Source organism: Cnephaeus nilssonii, assembly GCF_951640355.1.
Source record: "Cnephaeus nilssonii genome assembly, chromosome: Y".
NCBI lineage: Eukaryota > Metazoa > Chordata > Mammalia > Chiroptera > Vespertilionidae > Cnephaeus > Cnephaeus nilssonii.
The window spans coordinates 1,578,323-1,595,249 of NC_137096.1; positions in this window are offsets into that span (position 1 = coordinate 1,578,323).

Sequence of the window (16,927 nt, forward strand, 5' to 3'; positions counted from 1 at the left end):
GGCAGCGTTTGCCAAGCGGGTCCCACTTTTCTCTCGTGGAGAAGGCGCCACGCCTTGAACGCGCGCGCGATAAATATTTGATGTGCAATTAGTGGGCGATGATCGCGGCCGCGATGGAAGCTCTCCAAGCCGACAGCTGCTCCGGAGGCTCAAATGCACGGAACCACACGCCAGCGTTTTTCAAACGCTCCGTCGGGGAGGCAGGGCGCTGCGCAGCTTAACGTTTGCTGATGGTTCTCCCAAGCGTGGCAGCCAGAGGGCCATGTGGTACCCACACACCCATCCACCGGGTTTTCATGGAAATGTCGGCCTCCGGGGCAAGAACATTCTTGCCCGAGAAGAAAGCAATATGGGAGTAGATTTATTTTTAATTTTTTTATTGATTTCAGAGAGGAAGAGAGAGAGAGAGAGAGAGAGAGAGAGAAACATCCGTGATGAGAGAGAATCATGGATCGGCTGCCTCCTGCACGCCCCCTACTGGGGATGGAGCCCACAACCCGGGCATGTGCCCTGACCCCCAGGAATCGAACCGTGACCTCCTGGTTCATAGGTCGACGCTCAACCACTGAGCCATGCCGGCCAGGCTATTTCATATCCTTCTTTTAAAAAATATTTTTAAATTTATTTCAGAGAGGAAGGGGAAGAGAGAGACAGAGGGAGATAGAAACATCAATAAGGAGAGAGAATGATGGATCAGCTGCCTCCTGCACACCTCCTACTGGGGATGGAGCCCACAACCCGGGCCTGTGCCCTGATCGGGAATCGAACCCGGGACCCTTCTGTCCGAAGGCCAACGCTCTATCCACTGAGCCAAACCGGCTAGGGCTGGGTTTATGTTTTTAAACCTATTTTTAAAAAATAAGTGCGTTTTTTAAATATATTTTTAGTGATTTCAGAGAGGAAGGGAGAGGGAGAGAGAGAAACATCTATGATGAGAGAGAATCATGGGCCGGCTGCCTCCTGCACGTCCCCTACTGGGGAGGTGCCCGCAACCCGGGCATGTGCCCTTGACCGGGAATCGAACCCTGACCTCCTGGTTCCTAGGTTGACTGACGCTCAACCACTGAGCCATCCTGGCCGGCTCACACTATTCTTCCGATGTAGTCAAGTGGCTCTCAAATTAGCTGTGTTGAAAAATCATTGTTCCAGAAAATAATCCACAGGAAACGCCGTGCTCCTGTTAGCTCCCAGGGTGACTCTGATGAGGAAGAAACGTACCCGCCTAAGAGTGAGACAGCGACGGCCGGTGGCTCCGCTGTCTGGCGTGCGTGGCCTGTGTCGCTGTTGGGGAGACCTCATTATTTCCACGGCCCCGGATCACGCCAGTCGAGTTCCAGCGCGCGGGGTTAGATGAGTGAGGCATGAATCAAGCGCGCGGCGTCCGCAGCTCGTGCTAACACACGGCTTTGGTGTTCATGGAAGGCTGAGAGTCAGCAGGCGGCGGTGTTAAAATAAAAGCGAGCCTGCACTTCGACTCTTAACTCATCCCAGGCCGCGCCAGTGCTGTGGCGATGCCAGCATGCGCCGTGCCATCCGCAAGGTTTCAAGGTAACGGCTCACGAAGATGATATCCTATCGTCGCGTTTTCGTTTGTTTCAATATATTTCTGCCAGACGCCCGCTGCACGAAGGTTCGTGCAAGAATAGGCCTTCCTTCCCCTGGCTGCCGGCACCGGTTTTTGTCCGGGACCCAGGACCCAGGCCTTCGCTCCAGCCAGAGCACCACGCCTGTAGCTCACTCTGCCCCCCTCCACACCATCCCCCTCATAGCAGGCATCCTGCCCTGCACAAGCCACTCCGTGCCTGCATATGCAAATCAATCCACCATCTTTGTTGGGTTCATTTGCATACTCACTCCTGATTGGCGGGTGCGTGTCGTGGAAGTACGGTCAATTTGCATATTTCTCTTTTATTAGTGTAGATTGATTTCAGAGAGGAAGGGATAGGGAGGGAGGGAGAGAAACATCTGTGAGGAGAGAGAATCATGGGTCGGCTGCCTCCTGCACGCCCCCTACTGGGGTTCAAGCCCGCAACCCGGACATGTGCCCTGACCGGGAATCGAACCCGGGACCCTTCAGTCTGCAGGCTGATGCTCTATCCACTGAGCCACACCGGCCAGGGCATCTCACCGTTTCTTGGTGCGTGACAATGTGATAGCGGGTTCATCTTGTTTAGCCGAACAAGGACTCTCTGCAGGTCTGAGGACCTGAAACCCACGAGGACTGTCTGGGAAATGAATCCTCTCACCCAGGGATCCCCAACATTTTCTTGGCCACGCCCTCACCCCCCCCCCCGAAGCATCTCAAAAATCCTTTTGCCCTCCCCACCCCGTGACATAGAATTCTCATTCTTCAAAAATTCTTAGTCCTCCTATTCACGTGGAGGAAGCCTAAAAGGCCATGTACTTGGTTTACACACGTTTCCAAAGCACACGGCATCCACGAAGGAGAAAAATAAAAGAACGTAAGGAACGTGAAAGTCCCGAGGAAGAAATCACTAAGAAATTGTTAAAAAATAAATAATAATAATAATAATAATAATAATATGCAGTGATAGGAAAAAATAGCCAATAAAGTTTCAAAACATAGAAGAGACCTGAAATGCATCATTATGCCACAAGATACATTTATCTACTGAACTAGAGGCCCGATGCACGAAGATTCGTGCAAGAATGGGCCCTCCTGCCCTAACCGGTGTGGCTCAGTGGATAGAGCATCGGCCTGCAGACTCAAGGGTCCCAGGTTCGATTCCCGGTCAAGGGCATGTACCTTGGTTGCGGGCACATCCCCAGTGGGGGTTGTGCAGGAGGCAGCTGATCGATGTTTCTCTATCATCGATGTTTCTAGCTCTCTATCCCTCTCCCTTCCTCTCTGTAAAAAAAAAAATCAATAAAATATATTTAAAGGTGGCTCTCCTGTATCTCTGTGCCTGTGTATGCAAATTAACCCGCCATCTTTGTTGGGTTGATTTGCATACTCACTCCTGATTGGCTGGCGGGCGTTGCGCAAGTACGGTCCATTTGCATCTTGCTCTTTTATGAGTGTCGATAGGAGGCCTCTAGAACCGTGAGAAATGCAAAAAAAATTCAATGTGAATAATTCATTCTCTAACAGCCCCCCCCTTAAAACCCAAATGGCCCCCCTGTGTGGGGGGGTGCCCCACGCTGGGAACCCCGGCTCTACGGGTTGGGTGATGGCGGGAAAGAAATTGCAACAGGCAGCGAAGGGGAAAGGCTGACTCCGAGGCAGGCAATGGGTGCATGAAATTGTAAAACCTCATGCACCCGCTTTCCAGACTGTAGACAGAGGATGAAGCAAGAGATGGCATACGTCCCGTTTTTTTTAAAATCATTTTTTTGGGTTGGACAAGGGCCCACTCATTGCTAGGAATCCAAGCAAACCTCGATGGCTGCGTCCTTGGGCAGGTCTTGAAATACAGGCGTTCACTCCCATGGCGTCCTCACGTTACCGGGTGTTTCTCTCTCTGTGTCTCTCCCCCTCCCTTCCACGCTCTCTAAACGCCAATGGGAAAATATCCTTGGGTGAGGATTTAAAAAAAAAAAAAAAAAAAAAGAAGAGCCCTAACCCGTGTGGCTCAGTGGATAGAGCGTCGGCCTGCGAACCGAAGGGTCCCGGGTTCGATTCCGGTCAAGGGCATGTACCTTGGTGGCGGGCACATCCCCAGTGGGGGGTGTGCAGGAGGCAGCTGATGGATGTTTCTCTCTCATCGATGTTTCTAACCCTCCATCCCTCTCCCTTCCTCTCTGTCAATATCAATAAAATATATTAAAAATAGATAAATAAAAACAACAACAAATAAACGCTGTTGCGTCTCAGCTTGAAAGGCTTTTGCTTGTAGTCGATCCGTGTCATGTATGCCAAGGATTTTCATGTCTACAGTTTTTCAAAAATATTTTTATTGCTTTCAGAGAGGAAGGGAGAGAGAGAGAGAAACACCCATGATGAGAGAGAACCATGGATCGGCTGCCTCCTGCATGCCCCCTACTGGGGATGGAGCCCACAACCCGGGTATTTGCCCTTGACCGGGAATCGAACCCGGGACCCTTCAGTCCGCAGGCCGACGCTCTAACCACTGAGCAACACCAGCGAGGGCTCTACAATTTTTTAAAACATATTTATTTTTTTAAATAGATTTGTATTGATTTCAGGAAGGATGGGAGAGGGACAGAGAGAGATAGAAACACCCATGATGAGTGAGAATCGGTGATCGGCTGCCTCCTGCACGCCCCCTACTGGGGATTGAGCCCGCAACCCGGGCATGTGCCCTTGACTGGAATCGAACCCGAGACCTTTCAGTCTGCAGACCGACGCTCTATCCACTGAGCCACACTGGCCAGGGCCAAAATATATTTTATAATATATGTTATTGATTTTTTTACAGAGAGGAAGGGAGAGGGATAGAGAGTTAGAAACATTGATGAGAGAGAAACATCAATCAGCTGCCTCCTGCACACCCCCTCCTGGGGATGTGCCCGCAACGCTCTATCCACTGAGCCAAACCGGTTTCGGCCAAAATATATTTTTTTTTAAATGAGAAGATGCCCTAACTGGTGTGGCTCAGTGGATAGAGCATCGGCCTGCGGACTGAAGGGTCCCGGGTTCGATTCTGGTCAAGGGCATGTACCTTGGTTGCGGGCACATCCCCAGTAGGGGGTGTGCAGGAGGCAGCTGATGGACGTTTCTCTCTCATTGATGTTTCTAACTCTCTATCTCTCTCCCTTCTTCTCTGTAAAAAATCAGTAAAATATATTTTAAAAAATAAAAAATAAAAATAAATTAAAAAAGGGGAAGAATGAGGGTTCTGGCCTCTGCCCCCAGGACGCAGGCCCGGTGTCATCGGTTGTCTGTTAACCAACGCCGAGGGCCACGGCGTTCCTGTCCACGAACGTGTCCACGTGTCCGTGGTTCCCGTGGCCTGATTCTGTCCGCCACGGGAGAAGGAGTCGGCGTTTCCCCGGCCGGCGCCTTTCAAGATTCTCGGATGCTTTGTCACCGCCTCATGCATATGCAGGACGCGGTCCCGCCGCTGACATTTCGTCTTAATTGGCGAGTGCTTCCCAACGGCCCTCTTGACACCTCTCAGCATCGAGGGTTTGAGCCAATCAAACTCCCGTCCCTCCAAAGGTCACGGCGGTTCCGTGTTGTTTTTTAACTTCTCTTTGTGCCGTTCCATCGGTCAGGACGTGGGAACATTTGTTTTCCTTGAATATATTTGTATTGATCTCAGAGAGGAAGGGAGAGGGAGAGACGGACGGAAAACATCCATGAGGAGAGAGAATCACGGACCGGCTGCCGCCTGCTGGGGATCCAGCCCACAACCCGGGCATGTGCCCTTGACCAGGAATCGAACCCGGGACCCTTCAATCCACAGGCTGATGCTTTATCCACTGAGCAATACCAGCTAGGGCTATTTCTTTTTAAAATATATATATTTTTTTATTGATTTCAGAAAGAGAGAGACAGAGAGAGAAACATCCATGATGAGAGAGAATCATGGACCGGCTGCTTCCTGCACGCCCCGGGCTGGGGATCGAGCCCACAACCCGGTCATGTGTCCTGACCGGGAATCGAACCCGGGACCCTTCAGTCCACAGGCTGATGCTTTATCCACTGAGCAATACCAGCCAGGGCTCTTTCTTTTAAAAAATATATATATATATTATTATTGATTTCAGAGAGAGAGAGAGAAAGGGAGAGAGGGAGAGAGAAACATCCACGATGAGAGAGAATCATGGACCGGCTGCCTCCTGCACGCCCCCTACTGGGGATCGAGCCTGCAACCCGGGCATGTTCCCTTGACCGGGAATCGAACCCGGGACCCTTCTGTCCACAGGCCGATGCTCTATCCACACAGCAAGACCAGCCAGGGCTCTTTCTTTTAAAAATATATATATTATTATTGATTTCAGAGAGAGAGAGAGAGAGAGAGAAAGTGAGAGAGGGAGAGGGAAACATCCATGATGAGAGAGAATCACGGACCGGCTGCCTCCTGCACGCCCCCTACTGGGGATCGAGCCTGCAACCGAGCATGTTCCCTTGACCGGGAATCGAACCCGGGACCCTTCCGTCCACAGGCTGATGCTTTATCCACTGAGCCACACCAGCCAGGGCTCTTTCTTTTTAAAAATATATATTTTTTTATTGATTTCAGAAATAGAGAGAGAGAGAGAGAAAGAGGGGGGGAGAGAAACATCGATGATGAGAGAGAATCATGGATCGGCTGCCTCCTGCACACCCCCTACTGGGGGTGGAGCCTGCAACCCGGGCCTGTGCCCTTGACCGGGAATCGAACCCGGGACCCTTCTGTCCACAGGCTGACGCTCTATCCACTGAGCCACACCAGCTGGGACTCTCTTTTTTTAAAAAAAATATATTTTTTTTATTTCAGAGAGAGAGAGAGAGAGAGAGAGAGAGAGAGAGAAATGTCCATGATGAGAGAGAATCGTGGACCGGCTGCCTCCTGCACGCCCCCTGCTGGGGATCAAGCCTGCAACCCGGGTATGTGCCCTTGACCGGGAATCGAACCCGGGACCCTTCTGTCCACAGGCTGACGCTGTAGCCACTGAGCCACACCAACTAGGTCTCTTTTTTAAAAAAAAAAAAAAGAAAGAAAATTTTATTGATTTTAGAGAGAGAGATAGGGAAACGTCCAAGATGAGAGAGAATCATGGACCGGCTGCCTCCTGCACACCCCCTACTGGGGATGGAGCCTGCAACCCGGGCATGTGCCCTTGACTGGGAATCGAACCCGGGACCCCTGGTTCACAGGTTGACGTTCAACCCCTGAGCCACCCCAGCGGGACCGTTGGCCCATTTTCACTGGAGACGGCATTCCCGTCTTGCAAGCTCGAGGCCAGGAGCACAGCGGGAAATGGATGGCGTTCTCCCCCTGGTTCACGATCATTGCCGGCTGCGATGCGGGCCTCGGCCGGGCGGCCGCCACGGCTGAGGGGGCCTTCGTTATGTGGCTGAGATCTTCCTCCTTCCCCTTCGTTAGCAGTCGGGGGGGGGGGAAGTCCTCGTCGGCAGGTGGCTGAGAGCCTCCCGGTAATGACTTCCTTTCGGCATCTCGGCACTTCCTCCTTGAGTCAATAATTTCATTATTCGGCGGGGGGGCTTTGCAAAATCCCCATGCGTGTGAGAGTGTGTGTGTGTGTGTGTGTGTGTGTGTGTGTGTGTGTGTGTGTTCAGTCTTCTTTTAACACGCCAGTTCCTGCCCGGCAGGCGTGACTCAGTGGTTGAGCATCTACCTATAAACCAGGAGGTCAGGGTTCGATTCCCCGTCGGGGCACAGGCCCGGGTTGTGGGCTCCATCCCCAGTAGGGGGCGTGCAGGAGGCAGCCGATCCGTGATTCTCTCTTATCATTGACTAGAGGCCCGATGCATGAAATTCGGGGTCGCTCAGCCCGGATTCCAAGAGGGCACAGGGCAGGCTGAGGGACCCCACGGGTGCAGGATCGGGGCTGAGGAGGGACATGGGAGGTTGGCCAGCCGGGGAGGGACCGCGGGAGGGCTCCAGGGCGTGTCCGGCCCGTCTCGCTCAGTCCCGATCTGCCGGACCCCAGCAGATAGCTAACCTACCGGTCAGAGTGTCTGCCCCCTGGTGGTCAGTGCACATCACAGCGACTGGTCAACTGGTAGACTGTCTGCCCCCTGGTGGTCAGTGCATATCATAGCGATGTTTGAGCGCCCTTAGCATATCATTAGCATATGACGCTTTGATTGGTTGAGTGGCCGACCAGACGACCGGACCCTTAGCATATTAGGCTTTTATTCTATAGGATGTTTCTCTGTCTCTCTTTCTCTCTCCCTTCCTCTGTGAAATAAATAAAAACATCATTTTTTTTAAAATGCCAGTTCCTGTCAAAACTATTTATAAAATTTTAGAATAGTAGAAGCCACCGTGGTGTCTCCTTCCCAGCATGCCATGCTGCCCACATGATGGGAGATCATTCGTTAGAGTCAGAATTTTGACAAATGAGCCTTGCCGACCCATGGGTTCCCCCCCACTGCATTGTGGGAAAAGTCTTTAAAGACGGCAGGGCCGCTGAGCTCCAAAGCGGGGTACCTTCCAGCGAAGATGAGTCCCGCTGTTTGCTTGCCTCTGCGTCAGCTCGGATTTAATGCGCCACTCGGGGGGTCTGCAGCGGGAAAGCAAACTCCAGGGGGATGGTACGGGGACGTTGCTCGCCACGTGTGGCTCGTACCCACCTACAGTAATGAGAGGAAACGCACAGAGAGAATGGAATCTCAACGTGCGCAATGCAATGACTTATTTATTTTACACACGGAGGGGCCAGATGATGATGATCTCTGAACGCATAATAATCTGGCCACTCAGTATATGTGTGTGTATATATATATATTAGAGGCCCGGTGCATGAATCCGTGCATGGGTGGGGTCCGGCCAGCCTGGCCAGGGGGAGGGGACGTGGGCGGTTGGCTGGCCTGCCTGCTGGTCGAACTCCCGGTTGAGGGGACCATTTGCATATTAGCCTTTTATTCTATAGGATAGACACGGAGTGGCCAGATGATTATGCGTTCAGAGATCATCATAATATGGCCACTCAGTGTGTGTGTGTGTGTGTGTGTGTGTGTGTGTGTGTGTGTGTGTATTAGAGGCCCGGTGCATGAATTCGTGCATGGGTGGGGTCCGGCCAGCCTGGCCAGGGGGAGGGGACATGGACGGTTGGCCAGCCTGCCTACTGGTCGAACTCCCGGTCGAGGGGACCATTTGCATATTAGCCTTTTATTCTATAGGACAGACACTGAGTGGCCAGGTGATTATACGTTCAGAGATCATCATAATCTGGCCACTCAGTGTGTGTGTGTGTGTGTGTGTGTGTGTGTGTGTGTGTGTATGTGTGTATATATATTAGAGGCCCGGTGCATGAATTCGTGCATGGGTGGGGTCCGGCCAGCCTGGCCAGGGGGAGGGGACTTGGACGGTTGGCCAGCCTGCCTGCTGGTCGAACTCCCGGTCGAGGGGACCATTTGCATATTAGCCTTTTATTCTATAGGACAGACACGGAGTGGCCAGATGATTGTACGTTCAGAGATCATCATCATCTGGCCACTCCGTGTATATTTTTATTGGACTCAGAGAGGAAGGGAGAGGGAGAGAGAGAGAGAGACATCAGACGCACACATACCAACCGCCCACTAGATTTCAGCAGTAGCTCCCCGACCGGTACGGCACCTACAATTGCAGACGCGGGCAATGCCCCCCACTGGCCAACGGTGCCCCCGTGCCATGGAATTGTCCTGAGCGAGATGCGATGGTTCCTCACAGCCCTGCTGTCAGGGAGATTTGTTCCTCCTCTCTCCCCCTCTCTCTCTCTCTCTCTCTCAAATCATCTGAGAGCTTCTTACGCTCCCACCCAGAGAGTGTGAGCCCCGGGGCGGGGGCCCGGGGGGGGGGGGGTGTGCAGCACGGATCCTGCCCGTCTTGCCGAGCGTGCCCACGGCCCGGCGGTGTTAATACACGCGTCTGGAATAAATGAATAGAGATGGAACGAAAATAAATCGGCCCGCGCCTCCAGTGGATAACAGACCCGTGCGATTTCAGTGCTAATGTATTTAAATCTATGTGGGCTCCTCTTAGGCGCCGCGTCCGAAGGAATTTCATTGACCTTGGGATGGCGAATTTCACGCATAAAATCTTTCCCGTTGTGCCGTCGCTTCTTGGGTCAAAAACTTAATGAATAACCATGGCGTGCAAGGTCGTATAGAAAGAAGAACGACATTAGAGCTTGGCCGGTGTGGCTCAGTGGTTGAGCGTCGACCTAGGAACCAGGAGGTCAGGGTTCGATTCCCGGTCAAGGGCACATGCCCGGGTTGCAGGCTCGGTCCCAGTAGGGGGCGTGCAGGAGGCAGCCGATCCATAATTCTCTCTCATCCTGGATGTTTCTGTCTCTCCCTCTCCCTCTCCCTTTCTCTCTGAAATCAATAAAAATATATTTGATTTAAAAGTCAGCACGGTCCTAGCTGGTGTGGCTCAGTGGATAGATCGTCGGCCTGTGGACTGATGGGTCCCGGGTTCAATTCCCGGTCAAGGACACAGGCCCGGGTTGCAGGCTCCATCCCCAGTGTGGGGCGTGCAGGAGGCAGCCGATCCATGATTCTCTCTCATCCTTGATGTATCTCTCTCTCTCTCCCTCTCCCTTCCTTTCTGAAATCAATAAAAGAATTTAAAGAAAAATACGTTATTAACAAGACTCATCCCCAAGTTAATTTGCTTTTCTTATTATTAAAAATTAATAATAATCAGCCCTAACCGGTGTGGCTCAGTGGATAGAGCGTCGGCCTGCGGACTGAAGGGTCCCGGGTTCGATTCCGGTCAAGGGCATGTACCTTGGTTGCGGGCACATCCCCAGTAGGAGGCCTGCAGGAGGCAGCTGATGGATGTTTCTCTCTCATCGATGTTTCTAGCTCTCTATCCCTCTCCCTTCCTCTCTGGGAAAAATCAATAAAATATATATATTTAAAAATAATAATAATCAATGTTGCTCTAGCCTGTTTGGCTCAGTGGATAGAGCACTGGCCCAGGGACTGAAGGGTCCGGGTTCGATTCTGGTTAAGGGCATTTACCTGGGTTGCAGGCCCAACCCAAGTGCTGGTTGGGGTTCATGTGGGAGGCAACCAACCCATGTCTCTCTCTCTCTCTCTCTCTCTCTCTCTCTCTCTCTCTCTCTCTCTCCCCCTCTCCCCCCCAGACCCTCCGACCCCTTCCTCCCTCTCCTCCCTTCTCTCTACAATAAAATCCATGGAAAACAATGCCTTCTGGTCCAGCCCCCCAGCCCACAGCAGGTCACAAACAGCACAGGACTTGTCTCCCACACTTTTCTGCGAGACCTTCTCCTTCCTGCCCGGTCCCCGCGGCCAACGACGGGGTAAAATATGCGCCTTCCCCGGGCGGCCCACCTGCCGGGCCATCTGGACGGAGGCCGCCGGGCAGACAGGTGATGGCTAATGAGGTCCCTGGTGCGGCTGCCTCCAGGTGTGCCTGGTGGTCCCCGGACGGTACAGCCAGATGGACCCCCTTCTCCCTCCTCCTCCTCCTCCTCTGGCGTGGCTCAGTAGACAGGAAGGGAGAGGGGGAGAGAGACATAGAAACATCTATGATGGGAGAGAATCACGGATCGCCTGCCTCCCGCACGCCCCCCACACGGGGGATGGAGCCTGCGCCCCGGGCGTGGGCCCTTGGCCGGGAATCGAACCCTGACCTCCTGGTTCCTGGGTGGGCGCTAACCACTTAGCCACACCGGCCGTGCCCTCCCATCATCGTTTACTGAGAATTTAGTATATGCCAGGGTCTGTGCTGAGATGCTTCGGATGCAAAAAAAAAAAAAAAAAGGGGGACCAGTTAGGCAGGCCCCGAATGCTGGGGGTGCTTGATAGTCACAAACAAGGTTTAACCTTTTGCACTCGGATGTTGAGATTAAAATTACTCTTTGAATGTATCAATAACTTGAACTATAAAAACATCCAAATAAATAAGTTTGTATGAAAAGAAACCCCAGTTTTTTTATTCCACGGCCGCGCTTTGTAAAATCTGGGGTGTTTAAAAAATGAAATCCCGAGTAGAATAAAGGAATCGAGAAAAAAGCAAGCGAGTGCAAAGGGTTAAAGATTGAGTTTCGTAACAAACATAATGAGAATATTGCGCTAGACCAGTGGTCGGCAAACTCATGAGTCCACAGAGCCAAATGTCAACAGTACAACGATTGAAATTTCTCTAGAGAGCCAATTTTTTTAAACGTAAACTTCTTCTAACGCCACGTCTTCAACACAGACTCGCCCAGGCCGTGGTGTTTTGTGCAAGAGCCACACTCCAGGGGCCAGAGAGCTGCACGTGGCTCGCGAGCCGCGGTTTGCCGTCCACGGGTCTAGGGTCATGGGAGGGCCTTGGCCACCGCGTCTGAGCATCACCCCACAGTCATCGCTCTCCCGCCTTCAAATAATGGTTCCGCCTGGCGGGCACGACTCAGTGGTTGAACATCGACCTAAGAACCAGGAGGTCAGGGTTCGATTCCTAGTCAAGGGCACATGCCCGGGTTGCGGGCTCGATCCCCAGTGTGGGGCGTGCAGGAGGCAGCCAATCCGTGATTCCCTCTCATCATGGATGTTTCTCTTTCTCTCTCCCTCTCCCTTCCTCTCTGACATCAATAAAAAAATCGATATATCCCTCTCCCTTCCTCTCTGATATCAATAAAAAATCTATATACCTCTCTTCCTCTCTGAAATCAATAAGAATATATTTTTAAAAATTCTATCTATATATAAAAGCCCAATGACTGAAGGGGACTGACCAGAATGACCGGTCGACCGGTCGCTATGATGCGCACTGACCACCAGGGGGCAGACGCTCAATGCAGGAGCCGGCCCCTGGTGGTCAGTACGCTCCCACAGCGGGCCGATCCCCACAGGCCACGCCCCCACCGGTGCACGAATCCGTGCACCGGGCCTCTAGAAAAAAAATAAAAATGGTTCCACCTGCCCTAGCTGGTGTGGCTCAGTGGATAGAGCGTCGGCCTGCAGACCAAAGGGTCCCGGGTTCGATTCCTGGTCAAGGGCACCTGCCCGGGTTGTGGGCTTGATCCCCAGTGGGGGGCGTGCAGGAGGCAGCCGGTCCATGATTCTCTCTCATCATGGATGTTTCTATCTCTCTCCGCCTTTCCTTCCTCTCTGAAATCAATAAAAATATATTTTAAAAGAGAGAGAGAGGATCTAGCCAACGGATGACACAGTCATTGTTGAAAGGGACCAAGAGGTAGGTAAACTATGAACGATTTACGTATTTAAAGCGGCATCGGCTGCAATATTGGAAAGTCCACATCGTGGCTGAAAGATAAGAACACGTCCTGGTTGATGGAATCCATCGATTAACGTTTTCAACACGGGGTGACTGTCACCGTTTCAGATTTACGGAGGTGGAGCGCGCGCACGGCTAGGGAATTTTTATTTATTGCTCGCTAGCCACGAGCCGTCAAACACTACGGTAATAGAAAAACAATTGTGTTCTTCAAGCAGAAATTATTTTCTGTGAGATGGTCGATCGCCCTGAAATTAGGTAAAATATAATTAAGGCTCATGCTGAGAAGGAGACATAAAGAGAAAATCGTTGCAAATGCAGCGCCGATTATTCTATTGTGCTGTGTTTATGCGAAGGCGCTTTGGGAAATAAATCACGTGAAACACACACGGACGACTTCGGAGCTGGGGATGTTGCAAAATTGGGTAAGCGTCGTGTTTGCAAACTGTACACGGAGTGGCCAGATGATGATGATCTCTGAACGCATAATAACCTGGCCACTCCGTGTCTGTCCTATAGAATAAAAGGCTAATATGCAAATGGTCCCCTCGACCAGGAGTTCGACCAGCAGGCAGGCCGGCCAACCGCCCATGTCCCCTCCCCCTGGCCAGGCTGGCCGGACCCCACCCATGCACGAATTCATGCACCGGGCCTCATATATAAATACACACACACACACACACACACACACACACACACACACTGAGTGGCCAGGTTATTATGCGTTCAGGGATCATCATAATCAGGCCACTCAGTGTATATCATGACCCTTCAGTGCTTATAAAAGCATATGTGTCATATTTTTATTTTTTATTTTATTCTTATTGTTGTTTTTTGTTTGTTTGTTGTTGTTCATCCTCACCCGGGGATATTTTCCCATTGATTTATAGGGAGAGTGGAAGAGAGAGGGAGAGACAGAGAGAAACATCGATGTGAGAGAAACACATCGATGGGTTGCCTCCTGCACGCGCCCCGACCAGGGCCCGGGCCGGGGAGAAGCCTGCAACCGAGGTCCGTGCCCTTGACCAGAATCGAACCCGGGACCTTTCAATGTGCAGGCTGATGCTCCATCTACTGAGCCAAACCGGCTAGAGATATTTATTCTTATTGTTGACTAGAGGCCTGGTGCACAAATTCATGCACCAGTGGGGTCCCTCGGCCTGGCCTGCGGGATCGGGCCGAAACGGGCTCTCCGACCTCCCCCGAGGGGTCCCGGATGGCGAGAGGGCACAGGCCAGGCCGAGGGACCCCACCGGTGCACGATCGGGGCCGGGGAGGGACGCGGGAGGTTGGCCAGCCGGGGAGGGACCGCGGGAGGGCTCCAGGGTGTGTCTGGCCCGTCTCGCTCAGTCCCGATCGGCCGGACCCCAGCAGCAAGCTCACCTACTGTTCAGAGCGTCTGCCCCCCTGGTGGTCAGTGCACGTTATAGCGACTGGTTGACCCGTCGACTGTCTGCCCCCTGGTGGTCAGTGCACGTCATAGCGAGCGGTTGAGCGGCCTTAGCATATCATGAGCATATGACGCTTTGATTGTTTGAACAGACGACCGGACGCTTAGCATATTAGGCTTTTATTCTATAGGCTAGTATTACAGATGTCCCCCAATACCCCTTTGCCCCCCTCCACCCAGCCCCTGACTCCTCCCAGGCCTTCCCCGCCCTGTGGTCTGTGCCCAGGGGTGATGCACAGATGCATAGATGTCCTTTGGTTAATCTCTCGTCTTCCCACCCACCCTCCCTCTGGGATCTATCAGCCTGTTCCTTGCATCCATGCCTCTGTTTCTGTTTTGTATGTCCGTCCGTCCACGTTGTTCATTCGATCCCACCTACGAGTGAGATCATGGGCTACTCGGCCTCCTCTGACGGGCTTCTCTCTGTTAGCACGAGGCTCTCGGGTCCCCTTTCCCGATGATGGAGGACAACACGCCGTGACTGTGAACTGTGCTGGGCTCCGTATTCGGAAACGCCGGCCGTGGCGTGGACGAGGCTGAATCCCGCGGCTGCCTCTGCTGACGGCCGTCGGAACAGGGACGTGACCAGAGGGGACGTGTGGGAGGAATGCCTGCACGTACAGATTCGCGGTCGGTCGGTGCCGTGTGTGGCTCAGCCTCGTAAGCCGTCTCTCCGCAAATAATAACCGCGGCGACTGCGATTGCTTTTCCTCCGGCTTCGAGTTCTGCAATTTCAATCGTGTTTTGCTCTGATGCAGACACGGCTGAGGCGAGGACAGCCTCAATACGGGGACCTTCCCTGATTACTGGCTCCTCGACGATAAAAATGACGACTGGAATCCTTTGTACGATTAATATCTATGCTAATAAAAGGGTAATATTCTAATTAGACTGGACAGACCAGACATCTTCCGGATGTCCTCCCGGACAAAGCCACAGTGGCGGGGCCGAGGTAGAGGGGGATAGGGGTGATCAGGCCGGCAGGGGAAAGCGGTTAGGGGCAATCAGGTCAGCAGGGGAGAGCAGTTAGAGTTGATCAGGCTGGAGGTCAGCAGGGGAGAGCAGTTAGGGGCCATCAGGTCAGCAGGGGAGCAGTTAGGGGCGATCAGGCAGGCAGGCAGAGGTGATTAGGGGTGATCAGGCCAGCAGGGGAGAGCAGTTAGGGGCAATCAGGCCATCAGGGGAGCAGTTAGGGGCATCAGGCAGGCAAGGGAGAGCAGTTAGGGGCGATCAGGAGGGCAGGCCGAGTGGTTAGGGGTGATCAGGCAGGCAGGCAGAGTGGTTAGGGGCTATCAGGCAGGCAGGAAGAGTGGTTAGGGGCAATCTGGCAGGCAGGCAGAGTGGTTAGGGGTGATCAGGTCAGCAGGGGAGCAGTTAGGGGCATCAGGCAGGCAGGCGAGTGGTTAGGGGCGATGAGGCAGGCAGGCAGGCAGGTGAGCAGTTAGGAGCCAGCAGTCCCGGATTGCGAGAGGGATGTCCGACTGCCGGTGTAGGCCCGATTCTGGAGGGACATCCCCCTCAGGGGTTCCGGATTGGAGAGGGTGCAGGCTGGGCTGAGGGGACGCCCCCCACCCTCCACCCCCCACCGTGCACGAATTTCGTGCACCAGACCTCTAGCTTATAAATATAAGAGGGGACGTAACTATAGGCATCTTTTTTTAACGTTTACGGAGGTGAGGTCGGCGGACGACACGGCGTGGGCCTCCAGCGTGTCGGTCTGAGATGCCCTGTGGATCGGGTGAGCGCGGCGTTTGCAAACTGTCTATCAGGGCGCTTTCCTGCGTAGAAAAACCACGTCAACGTGTCCCATTGTGTTTATTTATTTAGACGTAAACTGCACGTGTGTACGGCACACGTCACCTGCAGAAAACCCGAGAAGCAGCCGGCTGGGGTGCGGAACGTCCGGCCCAGGGGCTGTTTAAGATCCAGGAGATCGTGTGGGTCTGGCCCTGCCAGGGCCAATGGGGTGAGTTTACTCAATGTCTGACCCCGTGGAGCAGGCTCCTGGGTAAGTTGGTGATGTTTCACGGCCGTGAACGATGCTATAAATGTCCCGATGGCCCTCGGCGGGACACAGGGTCCCCCCCCCCCATCCGATGCCACGACCCTGCCACCAAGGCTTGGCCACCTTCTGGCACTCACGGGCGCCATCGCCAACCCCCGCGTGGCAGCGTTCTGTTTGCTTAATCCCGCCGGGTCTGTGAGATCCTCGCTGAGCGTGACAAGCCCATCCATCTCCTCTAATTGTCCGTGGAGGCGGTGGGACGCCGTGGTTACAAAGCAGAGTGTTCCGGAGAAGAGGAGGGATTGTCACACTCAGCGAGGCTCTGGGGGATTTGCCCCAACAGGGACCCGGGGACGGAGGGGGCCGCCGATCGCCATCTCCGCCCCGCCACGCATCCCGGGACCGGGGTCAGGAAGCCTCCTTAGATGTCCTGCACACCAGTTCCCCCGCACCCCGAAAGGCGTCCTCTGAAACGGAGGAGCCCACGAGGACGGGGGGCAGCGGGGGACGGCCGTGTACACCCAGCACGTCAAACTCACAGGCGAACACGGGCCACGTCAACAAGGTGTACGTGTACGTGGGCCACAGACAAACAAAAACTTCCATTTTCACAGAAATGTAGGTTTACACGGAGTGGCC